The following is a 24,119-nucleotide window of genomic DNA, read 5'->3' as shown; positions in this document are numbered from 1 at the left end:
AACAACCATAAGTAAAAATTCTTCAGGTAAGGATTTAAATTAAATTCACCATGAGGTAATTTTTCACAATAAAACCTCTGCATCAAATAAACCTCAATTTGGTTTTTATTACTGGTCACTTTGGAAAAAAATGTCTGATGTTTCAGTCCAGAACATCATAATCATAAGAAGCACAAAAGTTTTTATAACCCTTTATGTCCTTTTTTTTACATTAACTCATAACATACCGGGGTAATATTTCAAAGTTAACAATCTCACAACCGTATTGCACTAATACTAATATTTTAAAGCATTGACAAGTCCACACTCCAACAGGCAATGAAGCTGCCAAGACAGTTATTTTTTAGTGTTATTGTTGTGATTGCTCAGACCTAGCTCCAGTTTCCATAGTGGAAACTCTAATACATTCATTTTCTTTGTCAAGCTCATCTATTTAAAAACTCTTGCTTTGTAAATTAATAAACTCAGATACTTAGTTTCTGCACTATCACCATCACTTTGTCTTTCATATACGTGCTCTTTAATTAATTCTACTTTTAAATTAATTTAGTTTATGTTGAGAATAACAGATCTGAATTTCTTGTGCCATTATGTGGCTTATTACCTCACTGTTTACATTTTTTATTTTAGTTGTGGCGGTTTTTAAGTTTATGGAAAACAGATTCTAGTTCTGCCATTGGTTGAACTTTGCATTGAAGCCTCACACCACTGCACTCAATCAGTTGTATTTTAATAATATTTAATAAAAAAGATGAAATAAATGTATATTTCTTGCAATCACCTTCCTTTAAACAGAACTGTAGCAACAATAGAGGCTCTCAGGCTCTAATTATCCACCCTCTAATTTTTCAAGTGACTAATCATCATTATACAAACTTGTTTGTTTGTTTTTCTCTCCTTGTTCATACTTTGACCTCTGGAGGTTATCTGGTCCAACTCCTCTGCTTAAGCAGGGACACCTAAAGGTTGTTGCCCAGGACCATGTCTAGATGGCTTTTGAGTATGTCCATAGACAGAGACTCCACAACCTTTCTGGGAAACCTGTGCCAGTGTTCAGTCACCCTCACAGTAAAAAAGTAGCTCCTGATGGGAAACTGACTGCTTATGACCTGGATGAGCGTACGCTTCGCTGAGTAAAATACTGGCTTGAGTTGTGGTGAGTGGAGTTAAATCCAGTTGGTGGCCAGTCACAAGTGGTGTTCCCCAGGGCTCAGTACTGGGGCCAGTTCTCTTTAATATCTTTATCAATGATCTGGATGAGGGGATTGAGTGCACCCCCAGTCAGTTTGCAGACAACACCAAGTTGGGTGGGAGTGTTGATCTGCTTGAGGGTAGCTCTACAGAGGGATCTGGATAGGCTGGATTGATGAGCTGAGGCCAACTGTATGAGATGCAACAAGGCTCAGTGCCGGGTCCTGCACTTGGGTCACAACAACCCCATGCAGTGCCACAGGCTTGGGGAAGAGTGGCTGGAAAGCTGTCCGGCTGAAAAGAAGCTGGGGGTGTTGGTCAGCAGCCAGCTGAATATGAGCCAGCAGTGTGCCCAGGTGGCCAAGAGGGCAAACAGCATCCTGGCTTGTATCAGGAATAGTGTGGCCGGCAGGACTAGGGAAGTGATTGTCCCCCTGTACTCGGCACTGGTGAGGCCACACCTCACTGAAGGGGCCTTCAGTTTTGGGCCCCTCCCTACAAGAAAGACATCGAGGTGCTGGAATGTCCAAAGAAGGGCAATGAAGCTGGTGAAGGGTCTAGAGAGCAAGTCTTACGAGGAACAGCTGCGGGAACTGGGATTGTTTAGCTTGGAGAGAAGGAGCCTGAGAGGAGACCTTATTGCTCTCTACAACTACCTGAAAGGAGGTTGCAGCAAGGTGAGTTTCAGTCTTTGTTCCCAAGTAGCAAGTTCTAGGACAAGAGGAAATGGCCTAAAGTTGTGGCAGGGGAGGTTTAGATTGAATTTCTTCACCAAAAGGGTTGTCAAGCACTGGAACACGCTGCCCAGGGAAGTGGTGGAGTCACCATCCCTGGAGGTATTTAAAAGATGTGGTGCTTAGGGACATGGTTTAGTGGTGGACTTGGCAATATTACGTTAATGGTTGGACTCGATCTGAAAGGTGTTTTCCAACATAAACGATTCTACGATTCAATGATTTTATAAAAAAAAAAATCAATATGTAACACTGTCACACAGATAAACTACTATTTTCTTTAAAAGGAAATATATTGAAAAGATTAGGAAATATGCAATAAATAGTATTTTTCACTCATGATTGGCGTATCATAATCACTAGAAACAAATGTTCACATGAGTATTTTTTCTAACAAACAATAGCCTTCCAATCAATTTGTTGAATATATGTGTTTTCTTCTTCCAAGAATTCACTATCAGGAAATTCTTAAAATAAAATTATTAAAACAAGCCAATCAACTATCACTCAGATGAAAAGAATTATAGTTCCCCAAGGACAGCTTGCATTTTCAAAGCAAAATGACATAGAAATACAACATTTGAAATAAATCTTTTGAAAACTGAATTATAGCTAGACTAAAGTTAGTTTATCATCAGTTTATGCTGTGATGTGATTTTAATTAGCATGCATTGCAGAACAGAAAAATATATTTAGAGGTTTCGTTCTGTTTATAGGTATCCCATTTTTAATAATTATCCTAATAGATCTTCTTAATTCTGTCAAAAATCTTGAATTTGAGGGATTTTTTTAAATTATTATTCTCTAAAATCAGCAGGGCCAAAATACTTAGATCAGAATAACGCGAATTTCATATGTACAGATAACTTAATTTCCTCAAAGAATTTTGGCAATGTGAATATATTCAACTTGCAAAAAAAACATCCCAGTGTAAAAGGACAATAATGCCATTACCTGAGTTTGAATAGCATTCACATCAGTTTCAGAAAAGCAAACCTGAGCATGGAGATAACTTTTGCTTAAAAAAAAAACCCTCTCTTTTTATTCCTGGAGTTAATAATCTATAAATATGGTGCAAGTGTTTTTCTATACAGTGAAAATTAACTGGTAATTTTAATTGGAAATTAGCTATGGTAATAGATATTTTCTGTTATACCACTCATTACAAAGTAGGTGTGCTTCATTTGCCTGCTAATGTGTTATATCTGGGAGCTCTTTCTACCCTCTTGGATTTACATTTCAGGTTGTTCTATGTGTATATGTATCTTTTTTGGAGGGATGCATGATAAATGGAAAAAGAGTTAGTTTTTAGAGCTTTACACAAAGCTCTATTTTTTTCTATTGAAAAATATTTAATTAGAAATAGCTGTAATGAAAGAAGCAAATTCAGATTGAAACACTTTAGTAATATTTCATAATTAAGACAAAGTTATACGCTTTGTAAGGACTCTTGCACTATAACTTTATGTGCAAAAAATATTAATTTTACAGGCTGTCTACAAGCAATCCAAATATATGTCTTTTAGTCTAGCATCCTATTGTGGTAATATTTTTAAGTAAGAGTAGACTGCAACTCAGAGGAACAATTAGATCGCTCATTATTCATAGATAATTTTCAAGGATTTGCATCTCATCTTTATGAACCAAATTCATGACATATGTCTACCCATAAGCGTAGTCACAGTGATATGACATAGCATAGGAAATATCACCTACGTACCTTTAAAGAAAAGCACAAAGCCTCAAATGATAGAAGCAGCACGATTTTTCAGTGCAATTAACTCCACTGACTGCAAACTATATTAGAATTAAATGCATGATTTAGTTCCAGATAAAAGAGCTTTGTATTCACTATGGAGATCCAAAATACAATTTGAATAGATATTTAGTTGCAGATTATTAATTTCTTACACCAACAAAAATTGCAGATTTTTAAGATTATAACCAAGCACCAAATTTTGTCATTTATTTGCTAAAGTCATAATAAAACACAAAAATTTAAGCTGGTTTTGCTAAAATTCTGGGAATAGTTGTGTAAGCTTTAAATCCATGTTCATGCTGTGAGCACAGATGGGCAAATCTCTATCACTATCAATGCAGCTGTAACCAGGTGAAAAAGAGAATAGTATTACTTCATACCTGTTCAGGAGAAGTAGAGACTATAATGCCTGAAAACAGAGAGAATCTAAATATTACTTGAGCTGAGTAGTTTCACCTACACACAAATAATTCTGAACTTTTTTTCAAGTAGCAGATAACAATATTACCATATTTGTGCTGTGTTCCCTTTCTTTGGCTTTTTCTTTGGGAAAGAACAATGGAATGCAAAGCAGCATATATGAAAGAAAATGTCCTTTTTTTTTGATAATGAACCTTGTGAAAAGAGTATTTTAGATACTTTTGGCTTCCATATTATAAGATTCAATAGAAAAATGCATTATATATGTATTTTGTGCACAATGTCAATAACAAATCAAAACAATATACTGCTGTAATATATACAATACCAGATATCTGGGTCTACAGTGGCATACAATTAAAGCTAAATATATTTTATATTCCCATATATGAGCAAACATATTTACCTTCAGAATCAAATAGTGATTTTCAGTTCTAAGACATTTCTACAAGCAGTTTGGCTTCCTGCTGGCAAAAGCATTTTATTTTTTTCTTTTGAAAAAGAAAGAAATATGCCATCATCTTCCCTAGTCACTCAACAGCTGTATCAATTTGTTTTCAGGGCAGTGATTAGCATAATTGTAGTGGATTACTTGCATTTGGCACAGAATAGAAATAATTCAGCATTTTTCATCATTAAAGAACTATGCTACATTGTTCCCAAAGCTATGCAATACTAGGATTTTTAAAGATACTTAATCAAATGAAGTACCCAGTCAGCTTCTCAAAAGCAAAACCCAAACTATTTTGCTCTCCTCCAGCTTTCTCTGCAGCACCAGCATTCCCATATTCATTCCTAGCAGTACAGAACAACTGTGTCTCATTTTGTCATCATTCACTTCACTTAGAAGACTAAGAAAACCTTTGAAGACCTCTTTGGTCCTCTGCTTCCCATGAGATGCACTTCCAGAGGGTTGAAGTTAAATCCAAAAAATCTTGGGTATCAAACACAAGATTTATATTCACAATGGGATCCAAATAGTCTTCATGTGACTTACTAGTTAACCTTCGAAATGCAGAAACTCACTGAGATCCTCTCTTTTTCATTGTAATGCTCTCTAAGGTCCAGAGCCACAAATATTTCCAGATAAACTTCTATATGTAACACTTAAATCCCAGAAAATATTCTAGGCACCTAAAAAGCTTACTGAAACCACAGTTTTCCCTAGACACACAAAAATACACTTCTGAACCTGCCAGATGTCCAGCATCTTACACATTGCTTCTCAGATCTAAAGCTAGGCGCAACTTTAAGTTCTAGATAGTGGACACCTGTTTTTTTGTTAAGTGGTCTACCTGTGAGCCAGATGTCTAGCAAATCAATAGGGATCTATACATTTTAGTTAATGCAATCTGGAAACGTATCCAGAACATGGAAATATAGGTGCTCAAGTTTGAGCATACAAAAAACCCTTCTATGCAGAGCTACCAGATGTTGACACACGATTTACAGGGCATCCAGGCCTAGAGTGGTGCTAGAAGTTTTATTCCTAAAACTGTAGTGGAGGACTGTTTTTAAGAACCCAAGTCTCTCTCAAAGAACAAAAAATCTTAATTCTCCTGATTTGCTGTTTCATAAACAACCTTGCACCATGGCTAGCACACACATCCATGAAATTAGCTGAAAATGAGAATATTATTCAAAAGGGTTTCAGTTTCATATGATTTCTTAAAAAAATCAGAAAAAAAACCCCCAACTTTGTGATCATTACTGATTTTCCACCTATTTTATCCCCAAATTCCAGTTCCATGCTGAGCTACCTATAGTGCTATATCTGTGTTAAAACTAATCAGTTATGTATGTATTAGGCTATTTACTTTACTACTCTTGCGTGTTTTATAAGCATGCATAGATAATCACTGTATGATATGAGACAGACAAATCATAGAATCATAGAATTGTTTGGGTTGGAAGGGACCTTAAAGATCATCTAGTTCCAACTCCCCTGCCACGGGCAGGGACACCCTCACTAGACCAGGTTGCCCAAAGCCCCATCCAAACTGGCTTTGAACACTTCCAGAGATGAGGCATACACAACTTCTCTGGGCAACTTGGTCCAGCGTCTCACCACCCTCATCATAAAAAAATTTCTTCCTTATATCCACTCTAAATCCACCCTCTTTCCATTTAAAACCATTGCCCCTTGTCCTGCCACTACAGGCCCTGGTAAAAAATCTCTTATCAAATTTCTTATAAGCCCCTTTTATATATTGAAAGGCTGCTATAAGGTGTCCTCAGAGCCTTCTTTTCTCCAGGCTGAACAACCCCATCTCTCTCAGCCTGTCCACATAGGGAAATTGCTCCAGTCCCCGATCATCTTCATGGCCCTCCTCTGGGCCTGCTTGAGCAGGTCTGTGTATTTCTTGTGCTGGGGACCCCACAGCTGGACACAGTACTCACTTCATGAGAGTGAAGGAGAGAGGGAGAATCGCGTCCCTCAACCTGCTTGCCATGGTTTTTTTTATGCAGTCCAGGATATGATTTGCTTTCTGGGCTGCAAGTGCACATTGCTGGCTCATATTCAATTTTTCATCTACCAGTATCCCCAAGTCCTATGCAAGGCCGCTCTCAATCCATTCACCACCCAGCCTGTACTGATATTGGGGATTGCCCCAACTCAGGTGCAGGACCTTGCACTTGGCCTTGTTGAACTTCATGAGGTTCACATGGGCCCACTTCTCAAGACTGTTAAGGTCCCCCTGGACGGCATCCCTTCCTTCAAATAAATCAATTGCATCACTAATCTTGGTGTCATCCACAGACTTGCTGAGGGTGTACTCATTCCCACTATCTATGCCATTGATGAAGAAATGTAACAGTATTGTCCCAGTATGGACCCTTGAGTGACGGCACTCATCTCTGGTTTCCACCAGTAATCAATGTAGCCCTTGGCTTTATAACCTACCTGTATAAAAAGGATTATATGATATGGTGGTCTTCTCTTCTAGAAACTGGAGCTGATGATCCCAGAGATCATCTTCTGTCATTTCTTTCTAAAAGTAATTCAAACTGTGGTGTGCAGAGCTCAAATTAAGTCATGGAGACTCCAGGAGGACACAAAATTTTGCTCTTACACAGAGCTATTTCTTTTACATAAATACTGAGGAAGGTAGCCGCTGAATGGCTAACGGGAAAGTAAAGCAATATTTAGTAAAAGATACAGATGGTCTTCCCTCAACATACTACTGAGTTGTCCAAATAAAACAAACATAATATATCGTTGTCTTGTGGTTAATAATGAAGATGCAATGTGCTTTGTACCTTGATAGCATGGGGATAACCTCTTTCATGTAATTCATTTACTGTGACCTTATGTTCAAAAGCTTTACTGTTGTTCTTGGGAAAAAAACCAACACTGACGTTTTTTGAACTCTTTTTAAGAGTTAAAAGTTCCCTGTAGAAACTGAAATAACACCGCTACTTGTTGTTCAGTACGGTAGATTTAAATTACATGAGTCACAGTAATAAAATATTTTCAAGTTCAAGCATTGCAGATAGTAGTAAAATTTGCACTCCAGTTCTGTGTATTGAACATGGCTCAACTTTAAAAAACACCTCTAATCAATCAAATGAGCTGCCTATGCAAAACACACAGTGTGATTATTTTCTATTTCGCTTTCACTTGCTTACTCACGATTTTATGATTCAGTGAACTCCTTTTAGCCATCCAGTCTGCATAATGTTGAAATTATACAATTTTAACTGTTCTTCATTATAGTTGTACAATGATTTACATAATGTAATGTTCAAATTATTTTTCTGCAAAATCAACTGTATTTATGGAATTGTTACTTAGATAAGAATAGTTTTTGCTTCTTAAAAATTTAAGGCAATCACGATTCATATTTTTATTTTCCAATGGATGTCACCACTGAAATTGTACTTTAACAAAAAAAAAGTCACTAAAAATCTTTTAAACCACTGCCTGAAAACTTTTAGTAAAAAGTGTTAAAATTATTTTATTACATTGCCACCTGAAAGTAAATTTAATGACCTAGGAAGTTTTGGTGATTGTAATTTCATATTTGAATAATATTTGCAAATACTTCATGTTTCCATTTCTCATTTGGGTTCTACAGAAATCCACAGATTAGTAGAGATCATTAGAGTTTATCTACATTTAAGTACTTTAGGTCAGACATACTGAAACACATAACTAAATATTGCAATTGAAAATTAATAGATACAACATTTTGAATTCAAATGCAGGTAAGGAATCTTTTATATTCATTAAAGAATCTGAAAGTTTTGATTACAGTATTCATAGAAGGTCTAATGCTAAGTGTCTCTACTTTTAATGGCAAAACCACCACAAGTGATGTAATGAATTTGCTAAGGTCAGATTTACAAGTAACATCTCTGAGCAAAGCAGCTGATGCAACATAATTTATTTTTTCTAGATAAATTGAGTCACAGTTGATTACATTGGACTTAGGATTTCAGAATATGGACACAAATATATAGATGCATAAAAAGATGTGGAACATCCAGCAATCACATCTAGACAGACACTGGTTAAATCCTGGTTAAATTCCCAGACAGTAGGTGATCAACTCAATTTACACTATCTGAATTTCTTGAAGAGGATGCAGTTTCCAATTTGGAAAGCTACTGAAATGTTGAGTATCAGCCTCAATTAATTAACATGACCAGACCATCAGTTCTGGGATGTTTGGTTGATAACTTCATTAGTTGCTCCTGCTTATCAATTATGTTTCAGTATGGAAAACACACCTGTTATCTTTATAAAAGGAACAACCTAAAATTGAGGGTTTTTCCTTCTTTCTTTTTAAAATCAAGAGAATTGGTGGGAAGAGTACACTATAGACAATGTCAGCACAGCCTCTGTATCATAGTACATGTCTTAGGAGCCTACTTATCTGATGGATTTCAGTCCACGCTAAATTTATGCTCATATTTCACCAAGAAACAAAAAATATGAGTAGTATCTTCCTTCCATCTAACAGTGTATAATACAGTGAGAATCCAAAAAGAACACTATACATAAGAGTTGAAGGCACTGCTTAACCAGAGGTTGGACTGCTCAGCTGAGCGCACTTCCATTTGCAGCCATAAACCCTGACAAGAGGAGGCAAACTGAAGATTCTGATCAACAACGCTGAATCCCAAGAGCTGAAAAGTAGGTTGAGGAGAACTGACGGCTCTAAGAACTAGAGTTACATTGTACCCTGATTTTCCTCAGAGAATTAAGAGCTGATCCATTTCCTAAAACTCCCAAGACTAGAGCTGGAATGATTTATTCCTGCCTTCTAATATGAAGGCTTTATTATTCCTTCACATTTGTTATCATAAATGATACAAGACAGAAGGCTTGATCAGAGTCTGAGAACATGATCAAGAATCTGACAGTATGTGGCTACATCAAAGAAACTACACAGCACCCCATGGACTACCACAGGGCTCCATCTGCACACTCAGCTGTCAGGTCGGGATTTTAGAATGAAATCCCATCCTTTAAACTAGCTTATACCTGTGATGCAAGATCAAAATCCAAGGACAAAGCATGGGCCATTCGTTTGCTTTGATTTTTATTACTATATTGTTCATTGTCAGCAAGCACTTTTTTCATACCTTAAACATAAATTGCAGTTTTCTCTTCTTGAGAAAGATCATTCTGATCATTGATTTATGTTGAAGAATTTTAGCTGGAGTTCTGGATGAAAGCAATAAAGGCATGGGGATTTCTTTCTTTATTTCTCTCAAATATAAGAATGCAATATAGTAAAAGTCACAGTTACAATCTGCCCAAGCTACCATATCTAGTTATTTTTTTGAACCAACACTGATAAAGATATATATCACTCTCAGAGTTCTTCTGTTCATCCAAATGGATCCCTATTGTCCACTGCAAATATATCTGCAAAGTTAATTTGGCTTGGATTGTACACTTTCCTGAAAGTCTTCAGATCCATTCTAATTTGTCTCTTGAAAAACTTCTCATAAGACTATAATCTTCTTCCAGACAAAATAACATATTCTGTAATATATATTACCATATTTCTGTTAGGTATTTTTTGAGTACCGTGGGGTTCTCAGCTGAACATACATGTTTATGGCTACATATACTTCAGAAAATTAGCAAGCAGAGAAGCTGAAATAAATTTGATGCAGAGTTACAACTTCATTTTCTGCTCTCCTGGGGTTTTTATGTATACTCCAATTATCACTTCACATGAATAAGGAAATTTTCAAAAGGCGCAGTTGCCTTCTGATGTCCACTAACTTGCAGTGGGAGTTAAAAAACAGACATCAATAGGCTCTATCTCACTTTTCTGTTTTAATGTTGTTTGCTCCTCTTTCTTCTCCTTCTCCTTGACTTTCCCTGTGAGCATTATGAAGAACAAACAAAATGCTGAGAAAACAGTGAAAACTAAAATCGCACTATTCCTCAACTTCCCCTTCAGACTCTTCTCCCCAGCTTCTGTGGTTTATCTCAGTGCAGATGACACTTTCTCTCCCTTCTTGGAACATGGCTGTGGCTAATTCTAGTGCAAGACGATGTAAATCTACCACAAGTTGTTAGTTCCAAAGAAATTAAGTGATTATTTTGACTTTGACTTCAGCTTTTTATTCTTCATATCAGTCTTGTATTCTTCATATCAGTTACTTGCCTGCCTCCTGAAAAAAGGCATGAGTTCTCTGAGGAGAATAAGTAACTGAGTATTATGTATGGTATTCATGCATATATGTACTATTCACTGTAGTAACCAGTACGAGTTCAGCTATGATTATGATCAGCATGGATGCTAAACTATTAAACAAACTCCTGTTTATAAAGTGTTTTTTATTCAATTACATTTAAATTGCTACAAATTGGAATAAACATGGTTCAGTGATGCAAAAATCACAGGAGTTTTCAAAGCTGTTATTTTCTTTGCCTGATTTTTACACTTCACATAATGGTACCCTCGGATCTCATAACTAACCTGTCATACTTTGAATTATTGCTTACTCACAACTTTATTATCATACCAGATATATTACTATTCCTTCTCCTTGAATTTAGGACCCAATGATAACATTACATTGAAACATCATGGTACTGCAGCTAGCACAATGATTACAGAAAAAGTCACATCTGCTTCAAAGTTTACGGAGCATATAAAGTGAGAAGGAAGAACTAGGCATCAGAGAAACTTTTCTGATCATTTGTACATCTTTCCCTTCTCACTAATCAATGTGTCAGGCACAGTATGAAAGAATGGTAAGTAGTTTAAACAAAGGTCTTTTATAAATAGGATTTATTCTATGCATAGATTTCTAAACTAAACCCTTGTCACATATTTCATATTTATATCATGCAAATGTTTGTGTGTGTGTATATATACATAATTTATCTATGTGTGTGTCTGCGTGTACACTGTATATTAAAGTATGTTATCTCATATTTTCCAATAAAATTAGACAAAAAAGTAGATCTTTATGGTCCCAATATGAAAGAGCAACCAAACATCTTTATTTATAGGGCCCCATAAGAACTTTGGAACGCAACTTTGTTTTGCAAACAGAAGCCTGTCAGCTCTGTCTGGCACAGTTAGGCCTGGAAACCCCAAACCTTACTGCTTAGCAGTATTGCAATAGCCAAGTTTAATCCCACACCTTTTAACTACAAACTGACTGTTATCTGTCAATATTTACAGAACTGAAAAATAAGAAAAATTCATGCTTATCATGAATAAGCACGTAAACAGCACTAAAGTTTAAAATGGATTGTATTTCATGTCTCGTATAAACACATGGCAAACAAGCATTTTAACTGGATGTATATATTGCAAAGACATATTTCAAACACATTTAATAACACCAGCAGCAGAGACTTGCTCTCATTTCCTTTATATATTTTTTACAGAAAACAGAAATGTTCTGAAGATACTTTTAGTACTTACCACTGTGTCGTATTTTTGAGAAGGCTTCAGCATTCCCCCATAGGAGGCAGCATGATGTCATTTTAGTTACAGTGGAAGCTTTTCCTGTTAGGAAGAAATATATAGTGCTCTTCAGTAAATGAAGAAAAAAATTCCATGCATATGAGTCACAAATGGTGAAAAAAAAGTTACTTATTAAATCACCTTTAATGCTCTTTTTCAAGATCAAAAAGAAAAATCATAATATTGATACCCAGAGAATAAATACATTGATCATAGTATATTGACTTCTGTCATTAAAATTGTTAGCAGTATTTTTTCTTTGCAGATTGATCACTGATACAAAAAATAGAATTTTCTTTAAACCTATATACCACAAAAGTCTACTTTTCGGGGAAAAAAACTAAGGCAAATACTTTGAAATAAAAGAAGAAAAAAAAAAATTCACCACAAAACCCTTGGGTTTTATATTATCGCTATACAAAATATTTCTGTAAACATATATCATACATATTAAAATATAAAATATAAAAATTCAAATATATTAACATATAAATATTCAAATATTTTTAAAAGCCATTTGACTATTATTTATTCTTTCCTAATTCAAAACTGCAGCTTAAACTTCAAATGACATTTCAATGGATAAACTGTTTACCAATAGTCTATCCATTTTAGATAAACTATTTAGATAGACTAAATACCAATATTTACTAGCAGTCTTTTCTGTCAGGACTATCTTGAGACACTGCAATTTAAAACTCAAATCTTAATAGTGTTAAGAAAGTTATTTCAGGTAATTTGCATAGGTTCCAAGACTGTATTAGTTGAAATACTTCTCATCCCTTAAAGGTCAGCAAAGTTGATTTTATGGCATTTATAGCTGCACACATTTTGCAGAGGAAATTCATACACTGCTTGTATATTTTTTTCTGTATCTCTCTTAAAGTACCAAGGCACTGCATATCAGTTTCATTCTTATTTTCATTAAGTTGTTCAACACAGACAAGCACTTTGTGTGAAAAATACCATTTTGAAACAAAGTACAGGAGCAAAGGTGAGGGCATCAAGTATTCCTATTAGCTTGCTAGTATGTCAAGCAAACATAATTTCTGAAAAATCACACAATGCATTTGGCCACAGTATAGTGCCTATTAACACTGTAGAAACACTTCTGCAATAAACTGACAAATATGTTCCACAAACCTATATGGCTTTCGGGGTCCATCTGCATGTCATTCATCAATAGGAACAGCCATGACTTCCAGATAACTGATAAAGTGTGGACTATCATCACAAACAATATATCTATACACACACACACACACACACAAACACATTCTCTTTAAGTATGTGTATGTATTTATACTGTATTTTAAGAAATTAGTTAGACTGTTTCCTTCTTGCATTTCAGAAAATTTTCTCATATCATTTAAAGAAAAAAATATCAGATTTTAGGCTTCACTTTTGACCAAAATCAATGGTGTAAATGAAATCAGTCTTTAACACTTACTTGCAATTTTAATCACAATGAATAACTCTTTCTCATGAGTGTTTTGACTCACTACAGCCAAACCACTCCCTATAAGTGCAATTCATTGTAACAGCTGCAAAACCAGGCCTCCATTCTGCATAAAGATTGTGATTATCTTTATAAAGTGGAATTAAATACGAGGGGATGACTATCTGAATACATGTCTGAAAAGGAGAAATTCAGGAATATGGAAGCAAAGCAAAATTCCTTATGAATAAGGAGCGTGTGAAATACTCCAGCTAAACCGTGAAAGTGTCCATCTGGACACTTGCTGCAGGGGAAGCCTGGCAACACTGCAACTTCTCATACACACCCATTGAGGAATCAGATGTTGAAGTTTAGGGCAATCTTTATTCCAAGCTATGGTAATGTCTTAAATCTCTCCACATGACAGTGGCACTTTTACTGAAGATTTCACTGTTCACGTAGACTCTGACAGCCATTCCAATTCTCCAACAGTAGTAGGTGATTAAACCTAGGATATAAGAAATGAGGAAGGATTTAAGGAATGGCTGGACAGTGAAAATCCACTAAGGCTAACACAGCTTCCCTTCTCAACTTAAACTTGCATTTCTTTATTTTGGCAGCCTTTATAGCTTAATTCCTGCTACGGGAAGAGAATATAACTCACCTTGGCTTGACTGGTAAACACAGGGATTGCATTTACCGTCTCTCCATAGCACCAAAAATAGTCTCCAGCTTTAAAGCATAAAAATGAATTTCCATGTTTATCTTTGTATCTATGTGTTTATCCTTTTCACCTTATTTCTCTTAGAGATCTTCTAAGATCTGTCCTTGCCAGACTGATTTTAATTGTAGATGACTATAGTTTACACTCTGTATATTCTAGTAAACCATGCTGTTCTCTGTTGTCCGTTTACAGATCATGTTTAGACCTTATCTCTGTAATAGGCAATTGCTCTCAAAAAAGCAACTGCAAATACTGTACTTCCTTTGTATCAGAAAGCATGGGCATACATGTTAAAAGACTAGTAGTCAAATTCTAAGACAAAATATAGATGTCATCTTCATATATTTTTCATTTTATATCCATATTTGTGACAACTGATTTCCTCATAATTATCAAAAATTAATAAAAATGTTAAGGGAATCTGGCAGTCCTTCTAAGCATACTTTTTCTGAAGCCTAAAACAGGTTTCCTCACCAGTCAACAGACTCATAGGTAACTTAAAATCTGATGGTACTATAATGATCCTAGTTTTAATGTTACTCAGTTTAAGTCTACTCAGTTGGCTCATTTCTCAGAATTATCAAAACAGTCTGACTTTATAGGTGAAACAGCAACAAGCAACTAAGACTGATGTTCTGTCTTATGCTTATGTATATAGCATCATCTAAGGAGATACTATTTATTGCCTGGACAGTTATGGAGGAGGGAGATGTTCAGAAAAAGAAAGACAGCTAGAGATAGATCTCACAGCAGGAAAAGGATACAGACGAACTAGAGGATTATCAGAAGTGAAATCAACTTTTCCCTAATTTAGGTATTTGAAAGCTAAATAACTAAATCTGACCTCAGGCTTCCTTTGTATTTAGTGGGGAAAAAATAGGCATCCTGAATGGTAAACCTATTTATCTCCATGAGTCAAGAGTGTGGGCTTTAAGTAAGAAAACAAACAACCCACTCTTCACACATACCAACTGAGGTAATGTTGACTTACAGAATCTAAGAAATGAGTGGTGGTATCTTATCTTCTTTGCTTAAAACAAATGTAAGTAAGCATCAAATAATGCAAAGGCAGTGAAATATACTTTCTCCTTTGCTAAATGTGCAGTAACTCTTTGCCTAGAGAGAGGAAATTCACCAACAAGAAAAAACTTGCATTTTAGGGACCCATTTTTCAACTTCAGTCAAAAGTAGCACACCAGCAGACAGGAAGCCTCTCAGCCACACACTCCCCCTAAATGAATATATTCTGAGTTGTATTCCTTGTCTTCAAGCAGATCAGAAAGATATAGTGGAACCGTGGAACCTATGTTGCTTCTTTCTCCCTCTGACATAGTAGTTCCCTCACAGTTCTCTGCTCATCTCTTTCTGCTTTAAACAGTTAAATATATGAACCGACCTGTGCCTCTGGTCTTGATTCCTGCCTGTCCCACAAGGATCCCCTTGTGGTACCATACTCAGAGGAAGCATGAAAGAGACTGACACTCCTCTGAAGTCAGAGGTGAGGGACTGTATCCTCAGCCACAAGCAACAAGAATATCCCACGGAACAGGTGGGTGGCTTAAGAGAGAAACTACAAAAACGAAAGGATAGGAATGTATGAATCTGTGGCAAGGTCTAGAAGGTCAAGAAAAACCCTAGCAGAGACCAGAGATGAACAGAGAAAGCAAGCAGAACAGCCTAACACAAATGACAGCCAGAGACTGTTCTTCAGAGAAAATGGGTTGGTACCAGACACACAACTGCAGAAGCAGAGGAACGGTAACACAGAAACAGAAAGGTTGAGACCATCTCCGCAGGATGCAGACTGGGGAGGAAGAATGAAGCTGTTTGTAAGGCATGATGGCAGCTAGGAACAAGTGACGTGAATTTGCAGAGGTACCTATTTTTACCACAAAACACTAACATTTCTTGAAAAATCTTCTTGCCTTCAAAAGTATTATGACTGGCAAAACACAGGTTCATTTCACATGGGGGCTACATCAGAATCACCATGAACTACCTATCAAAACAAAGATATCATGTGTGATACAGCAAATAAAATAGATTAAAAACTCCTCATCAGAAGAATGAATGAGCGTAAATATTTGAATAGCATATAATACACATTTCACTAGAAAATGTGAAGATTTTTGCAATACCAACAGATGGAAATCTAAAGGATGAAAGGACAACAATATCAGCACGAGGTTCTAAACAAACATAATAATTAATCAAAAACCTGAAAAGCTCCAGAAAAAAAAATATGCTGAGGGGAAGAAGAAATAAAAAACCTAAACAAAACACAACAAGGAGGCTGGAAACAAAGATGTTATACTCAGTTTGAATCAAAAGAAAACAAAACAAAAGAAATCTTCTGAAGAATGTGCAAACTGTTATGAGAAGTCAGGAAGAATTAAACTCATGAAGCCTGAGCCCAAAACAGCAACACAGACAAGAGAAATGCTGATGATGCAGAAGAGAGTGATTTGCCGTGTTAAGAATTTCTGAATGGTAAATGGAACGATAAATCCCCTTAGGCCAGAAAGCAGTGATGCCAAGAAAGCATGTAGAATAAGACATAGTAAAAACGAAGGACATAAGAAAGGCTAAGTCTAAGGTCAAAGAGAAGGGGAGAGAGTGCCAGACCTGTGTCAAAAAAAAAAAGGTTGATTCTCAAGTCAGAGATAAGAGAAAGGCCAAGCCTGAGATTAAGGAGGAGGAGGAAAAAGAGGACAAGATACAGCTACAGAAGAAAGCAAGAAAGGGAAGGGGAAAAAAACAATCCGAATTTAAAAAAAAAAAAAAATTAAGGACAAACCCAAAGTCAAACGAGCAGAATCCAAAGAGAGCTTCAAGACCATGCTGAGACACACTGAAATTAAAGATCAGTTGGAACAGCAAGAGCTCCACATAATAACCCTCAAGCCTGTCAAGGTACAGCTTTCAGAGACTGAAGACAGGGAATCAGATGAATAGAAGACAGAATAATCCACCCAGTGGCATGAAGTTCAGATCATCTATTCAGTCCTCACTTCAAGTATATAGTTAAGTCTCCTTGGGCCTTTTAATATTATTTCCATGTTTCTGAAACTAACAGCAAGAAATGTGCCAAAAGGCATTTAAAGAGTTGTTATAGCAAGGCTCTCACTATGCTCGAGGTAATGTTGACTATCTGTGTCACTTCCAAGTTGTTAGTAGTAAAGCAGTTACTCTTGATGAAATCATATGTATCTCTCTGTGCATGAGCAAGCCCTGATAAACATATCTGCCTTTCTCCCATGTGATTTTTTTTGAGAGCCTAGGTAATTCAGGAAGAAATTCTCTTAAAATTTTCATAGCCAGAAAGACTGGAATAACTGAAAATTCATTTAATGAAAATTCACACATGAAAGATCTCTCATAAGTGAAAAAGTTTTTATCTTTACACAAATTATGTGTCAGGTACTATCATTATTGGTTAATGCATCATCAAAATACAAGCCACTGAGCTGTTTTTCACACACCCTCCCCAAAAAAATGCAGTGCAAGGTGAGAGAAATTGCAATCCAAGCCATCAAACTGAAATCAGCATATCAAAACCAGTCTGCACTTAGGTCTTTGCCTATCTAGCTGCATAAATTCCCATTTCTGTAATATCTAAACATCTTTCCAATGGATAGGACATGCACAAGGAGGCTATTCCAGTTCAGTGTCGATATAACTGAGAAGTTGCCAGGAATACAAGGCAGTGGGCCCTGACTGACGGCAACATTGCCAGAAGTTCTGAGACTTCCCTCTCTTCAAAACTGAGCTCTTACTCACTTTCACCTTCATGGTGTTTCCCAATTCTCCATAATGAAATTAAAATGTTAGTAAACCAAATCATAGAACACGCCCACCTATATTGCATCTCCAAAACAAATATTCGCAGAAAACCTTTCAGCCTAGCATGTCCCCGATGGCACAACCAGCCCTGCCTATCATTGCCCAGCCCCCCCAAGTCTCCCCCCACCCTGCCCAGGGCCCAGGACCCCATGTCAGCCCCCCAGGGCTGTCAGCCCCTGCCCCAGTGACACCGCAGCAGGGCCGGTCTCCAGCTCCCCACAGCCCTGCCCTGCCCGGCTACCCACAGGCCCATGTCCCAGCCTCAGCCCATCCTTGTCCCCAGGGAGGTGCCTGATGTCTGGGGTTGCCCTGCTTCCCTGTGGTGGTTTTGGCTGGGATAGAGTTAATTTTCTTCATAGTAGCTAGTACTGGGTTGTGTTTTGGATTTGTGCTGGACACAGCTGTTGCTAACACAGGGATGTTTTCGTTACTGCTGAGCAGCGCTCACACAGAGCCAAGGCCTTTGCTGCTTCTCACACCACCCCACCAGTGAGTGGGCTGGGGGTGCACAAGGAGTTGGGAGGGGACACAGCTGGGACAGCTGAACCCAACTGACCGAAGGGATTTCCCATGTCATATGATGTCATGCTCAGCATATAAAGGGCTGGGGGAAGAGGAAGGAGCGGGAGACATGTTGGGAGTGATGGCGTTTGTCTTCCCAAGTACCCTTTACGTGTGATGGATCCCTGCTGTCCTGGGGATGGCTGAACACCTGCCTGCCCATGGGAAGTGCTGGATGAATTCCTTGTCTTGCTTTGCTTGTGTGCACAGCTTTTGCTTTGCCTATTAAACTGTCTTTATCTCAACCCACGAGTTTTCTCACTTTCACTCCCGATTCTCTCCCCCATCCTGTCGAGGAGGAGTGAGCGACTGGCTGCATGGTGCTCAGCTGCCAGCTGGGGCAAACCCATGACATTCCCCCACTGACTGCCCTGCTCCTGGCTGGGGTGTGACAGGCCATGGCTGCCAGGCCCTGCCCTGACCCACCATGGCGAGCACCCAACATTCCTGGCCCCTGTGATGCCATGACACAATGTTACCAAGTTCAGAACTGCAAGTGAACTGTTCATGCAGCAAAAAAATCCAACTTTAACCTGACCCATGATGAGAAACAAATGAGGAGCACATCCTTCTTGCAGCAGCCATCATTCCACCTGTGACAGAATCACCAAAATCCACATCTCCTAAGCCTGTGATATATTTTTCCTAAATCACCTATATGGAAACTATGTAGATTAAAAGCAAACAAACACAAAACCAAACAAAAACCCACACCAAACTCTGCAGCAGAATAAACTCATAGAGTCAAGAATGGAAGCAACTAGTTACCAGAGATTTTTTTATAACATTCCTCTATTACTGAAACTTCCTATTTCTCCACCCAGATGAACTAAAACTTCCAAGATAAACCTAAGCACTAAATTCCTTAACTCCAACGAGTACTCAAAATTACAGACTCTACAGAGACATGAATCTTACTGTTATCTATATTTCTTTTCTCTGGAGAAGCCCTTATTTTTTCTTATAGCCTATCTTGACAGGTTTTTACGTGACTGAGCCATCTACTTAATACCTATACTTGCTACAGAGGTGCTGCATCTCAAATTGTCTAATTGATGGATTAATTATGTTGTGAAAGGATTTCTATCTACATTTCCTTAGGAAACTATGCTCAGAACATTTGTTGCTAGCAAGTGCTCAGGATAAAGTTTGCTGCTTTGGCTTCAGCCCCTTAGGAGATGGTCTTCTGCATCCTGAACCTCATCATTTTTTCCAAGTGTATCTGTTGGTAAATTGAGTGATGTTAACTCTCTTTACAAACCTTGCTAAACTTTGAGATTACCTCACTGAAATTTTAACACAAGAACTTGTCTTATAATTGAGTAATCAAAAATTAAATAAAATAAGAATGGCTTTCATGCTAATAGAAAGCATTATATAAAGAAGGGACAATGAGGTTACTGGTTCCATCTCTCTGTGTTTTGCATTCAATCATCAGGTGAAAATAAATGTCTCAAACTGCAATAAATATTTAGAGGTGATCATCACTGAACTACAGCTTCAGACCATTTACACATAATTCCCTTTCATTTACTTTGACATTTTATCTCCTTTACTATCACTTGTCCTGTCTCCTTCCAAAAGGTATTTAAGAATTTATTTCTTCTAAGAAGTTTTTACCTCTGTAGAGATTATCATCACAAGTAGATGATGGGGCAGACATAATCACATCCTACATAGACCTATGGACTAAAACTGACACAGTTTAAACTGGAAAGAATATATTTTTCCAGCTTTCTTCCTTGTCTCAAAATGATTGGTGAAGAAGAACAAACAGTAGTATTACAAAAATAACACGTTGAGTGGGTTGGGCTGTAGAGAGCAACAAACCCAAAGTACAACAGCAATCTTGACAGGATCATCTTAGCAGTCTTTAAAAGCAACCAGTGTGGCTAGAAACATTCAAATATTGATTAAACAGATTTCTCTAGACATCTTTTCTTAATTCAAAACTTATAGGTGATGAAGCAACTAAACCTGGAATCCATTTCCAGGCAGATGGAGGACAAGGTAGTTATCAGGAGCAGTCAGCATGGATTTACAAAGAGTAAGTCACACTTGATCAATTTGATAAACTACGATGAAACAACTGGCTTGATAGATGAGGGGAGAGCAGTGGATATTGTCCACTTCAGTAAGGCTTTCCACACTGTTTCCCATAAGATCCTCACACAGAAGCTGATGACATCCAGGCTTGATAAACAGACAAAGCCTCAGGGGGATCTTATTAATGCTTATAAATACCTGAAGGGACCGTGCAAAGAAGACAGAGCCAAACTCTTTTCAGTGGTGCCCAGTGACAGGACCAGAGGCAATGGGCACAAACTGAAACACAGGAGGTTCCCTCTGAACATCAGAAAACACTTTTTTACTGTGAGGGTGATCAAGCACTGGCACAGGTTGCTGTGAGAGGTTGTAGAGTCTGCTCCCTTGGAGATATTCAAACACTGTCTGGACATAGTCCTGAGTAATGAGCTACAGGTATCCCTACTTGAGCAGAGGGGTTGGACAAGATGATCTCCAGAGGTCCCTTCCAACCTCAACCAGTCGGTCATTGTGTGCTTCTGTGATCTGTAAATATATGTACCTTTTTCAAGAAAGACAGAATATGCCATCAAAATGAGAGTCTTGCCTGACTCAAAGAAGCCAGACTCCTGTGGCAAAGGTTATAGCAGATGTTCGGTGCTTGGTTATGTCTAATTCACCCCAGTTAATCACTTCATCAATTACTCCGAGCATTATTTCTCCTTATGGAGCAGTGTCATTTGGTATTAGCAACTGAAGACCAGCTTGAACTATAATCTCTCACATCTCAAGTGAATATGTTTGTGCAAAACTGAGCAAAAGCCTGATTCAAGTCAAGTAGAACAGGGATTGCTACACTCCTGTATCTCCAGGGGTTGTTCTGTCCTCAAAAGAGAAAAGGGAAGAAACATATTTTAACTCTTCCTGACTTGATTTAAATCATGATACAGAATCATCTGCCAACCAATGGAAATTCAGAACAAGGGGAAAGAAACAGCTCCATCTTCTTACAGCACTACAAAGAGCTCAACGATGTGAAACATGACGTAGGCACCCTTACACCTCTCTTAGCCTCCCTGCCAAGAAGGGAAAAGCACATCTCTATCTGGCAACCATAGCCTTGTGAGCAAACACATTTGAAACCTGCAGGACTGTTTCACATGACTGTTACGAGTGCCCCTCTAAGTTTGCAGTTTAATGACTCTATCTCTACTGCCTTCCCGTAGGCCTCATTCCCACAGTTGTCTACATCACAAAGCTTCCTAGTACAATCACAATTCCTTTCCTTTATACATATGTGGGGTTTCCTTCCAACAGATCAAACAACTGTAAGTAGGAGTAAACAGGAAGAGAGTAGTAAAAGTAACTACAGAGCAGTTCCAGACCATGGCTCAACCTGCCCATAGCCCAGTCTGCCTCAACTGTTCCAAATCCTACCCTAGCTTGTAGTCTGAATACAGCCAGAATTTACTTTGGTAACAAACGGCAACAACAGAAAATTATGCAAAATTTATATCTAAGGTTCCTATTTCTCCTCCCTCAAATTCAATAAGGATAAAAGTCTTTTGCTGGAAACCTTTTTTCCACTAATTAAATACCATTCTGGCTTAATCTGGGCTGTACTTGAAATTGTCAGTTTTCCCTTCTCTTGCTATCTGTTTTCAGTAAAGTTTTGTCAATTTATCAAAATCATAACATATATAAAAGCAAATATTTTCAAATGTGTATCCTTTTTCATAGCCAAAGTGTGACATAACAGCAATGATGACAACTGCTACCAGCATTATTATCATATTGGGAGTGCACGAGAAGACTAAAAGAGAAGGGATCCTGTCTTGACAGGAACCTCATGACCAACCCCATTCCCTAATCTCAAGAAGAAGAAGAAGCATGGAGAGGGAGTGAAATGGATTTTTTGGGACAGAAAACTAAACTAGGTTCCCTCTACAAATGGGACTTGGCACCTGCAGCCCAACCTCCCTCTTCACTACCAGATTACTGTCAGCTGAACAATGTGAAGTCCTGTAACTCAAATGTCAACAGGCCATGTTGAGTCTTGAAAGTTTGACTTCAAGGTGTTTTGCAGGTGGTGTGGTAAAAGTTGTACTTAGCATCGTATAAGTTTTGGGTGTCTTTTCCTATAACTTACAACATTCTGTGAAGACCATACAAAAAATCAACACAGAAACAAAGTCATAAAGTTGAAAGAACATTATTCATTTTTGCAAAGTTTCAAATTCAAAAGTTGAACTGAATTTACCAAAGCGATCTGTCGTGGTTTAGGCCCAGCCGGTAGCTGGGTGCCACACGGCCACTCACTCACCCCTCCCCCAGCGGGATGGGAGAGGAGAAGTATAACAAAAGGCTTGGGTCGAGATAAGGACAGGGAGAGATCACTCACTAATTATCGTCAGGAGCAAAACAGACTGAATGTAGAGAGGAGATTCATCTAATTTATTACTAGGCAAAACAGAGTAGAGCAATGAGAAAATACAATCAAATCTTAAAACACCTCCCCCCACCCCTCCCATCTTCCCGGGCTCAACTTCACTCCCGGCTTCAACCTCCACCCCCCTCAGCAGCACAGGGGGGCAGGGAATGGGGGTTACGGTCAGTTCATCACACATTGTCTCTGCCGGTCAGTTCATCACACATTGTCTCTGCCGCTTCTTTGTCCTCAGGGGGAGGACTCCTCTCAACGTTCCCCTGCTCCAACATGGAGTCTCTCCCACGGGCTACAGTCCTTCACGAACTGCTCCAGCGTGAGTCCCTCCCACAGGGTGCAGACCTTCAGGAGCAAACTGCTCCAGCGTGGGATCCCCCACGGGGTCACAAGTCCTGCCAGCAAACCTGCTCTGGTGTGGGCTCCCCTCTCCACGGGTCCACAGGTCCTGCCAGGACCTTGCTCCAGCGTGGGCTTCCCACGGGCCACAGCCTCCTTCAGGTGCCTCCACCTGCTCCAGCGTGGGGTCCTCCACAGGCTGCAGGTGGAATCTCTACACCCCCTCATCCTTCCTCCATGGGCTGCAGGGGGACAGCCTGCCTCACCATGGTCTTCACCACGGGCTGCAGGGGGATCTCTGCTCCGGTGTCTGGAGCACCTCCTCCCCCTCCTTCTGCACTGACCTTGGTGTCTGCAGAGTTTCTTACATCTTCTCACTCCTCTCTCCGGCTGCAAAAGCTTTTTTTTCCTAACTTTTGTTTCCCATCTTAAATATGTTATCGCAGAGGCGCTGATTGGCTTGGCCTTGGCCAGCGGCGGGCCCATCTTAGAGCCGGCTGGCATTGGCTCTGTCAGACACAGGAGAAGCTTCTAGCAGCTTCTCACAGAAGCCACCCCTGTAGCCCCTCCCACTACCAAAACCTTGCCACGCAAACCCAACACACAATCTTAATTTGATCCTCTTATGATTTGATGTTATTAAAAGATATAATTTTAAGTAAATCACTTGCGTTTTTTCACTTAACATACTGG

At 38.4% G+C, this 24,119-nt stretch overlaps 1 protein-coding gene across 7 annotated transcripts in view; it reads right to left on the bottom strand.

Annotated features, from left to right (window-relative positions):
- The window catches only part of NLGN4X (neuroligin 4 X-linked), a 192,586-nt gene that overhangs the window by 148,701 nt on the left and 19,766 nt on the right, over positions 1-24,119 (bottom strand). For 4 of the 7 annotated variants that reach the window (XM_054812614.1, XM_054812618.1, XM_054812616.1 and 1 more), the window contains 2 exons: positions 13,838-13,999; positions 12,012-12,095 (listed from right to left, as the gene is read on the bottom strand). The gene's annotated coding sequence lies outside the window, so the exon portion shown is untranslated. The remainder of the gene's footprint in view (positions 1-12,011; positions 12,096-13,837; positions 14,000-24,119) is intronic. The other 3 variants (XM_054812613.1, XM_054812619.1, XM_054812617.1) reach the window with 1 other exon arrangement.

Source organism: Grus americana, chromosome 1, assembly GCF_028858705.1.
Source record: "Grus americana isolate bGruAme1 chromosome 1, bGruAme1.mat, whole genome shotgun sequence".
Classification (NCBI taxonomy): Eukaryota; Metazoa; Chordata; class Aves; order Gruiformes; family Gruidae; genus Grus; species Grus americana.
Note: the sequence above shows the minus strand (reverse complement) of the source record. Positions and strands in the feature narration are given on the sequence as shown.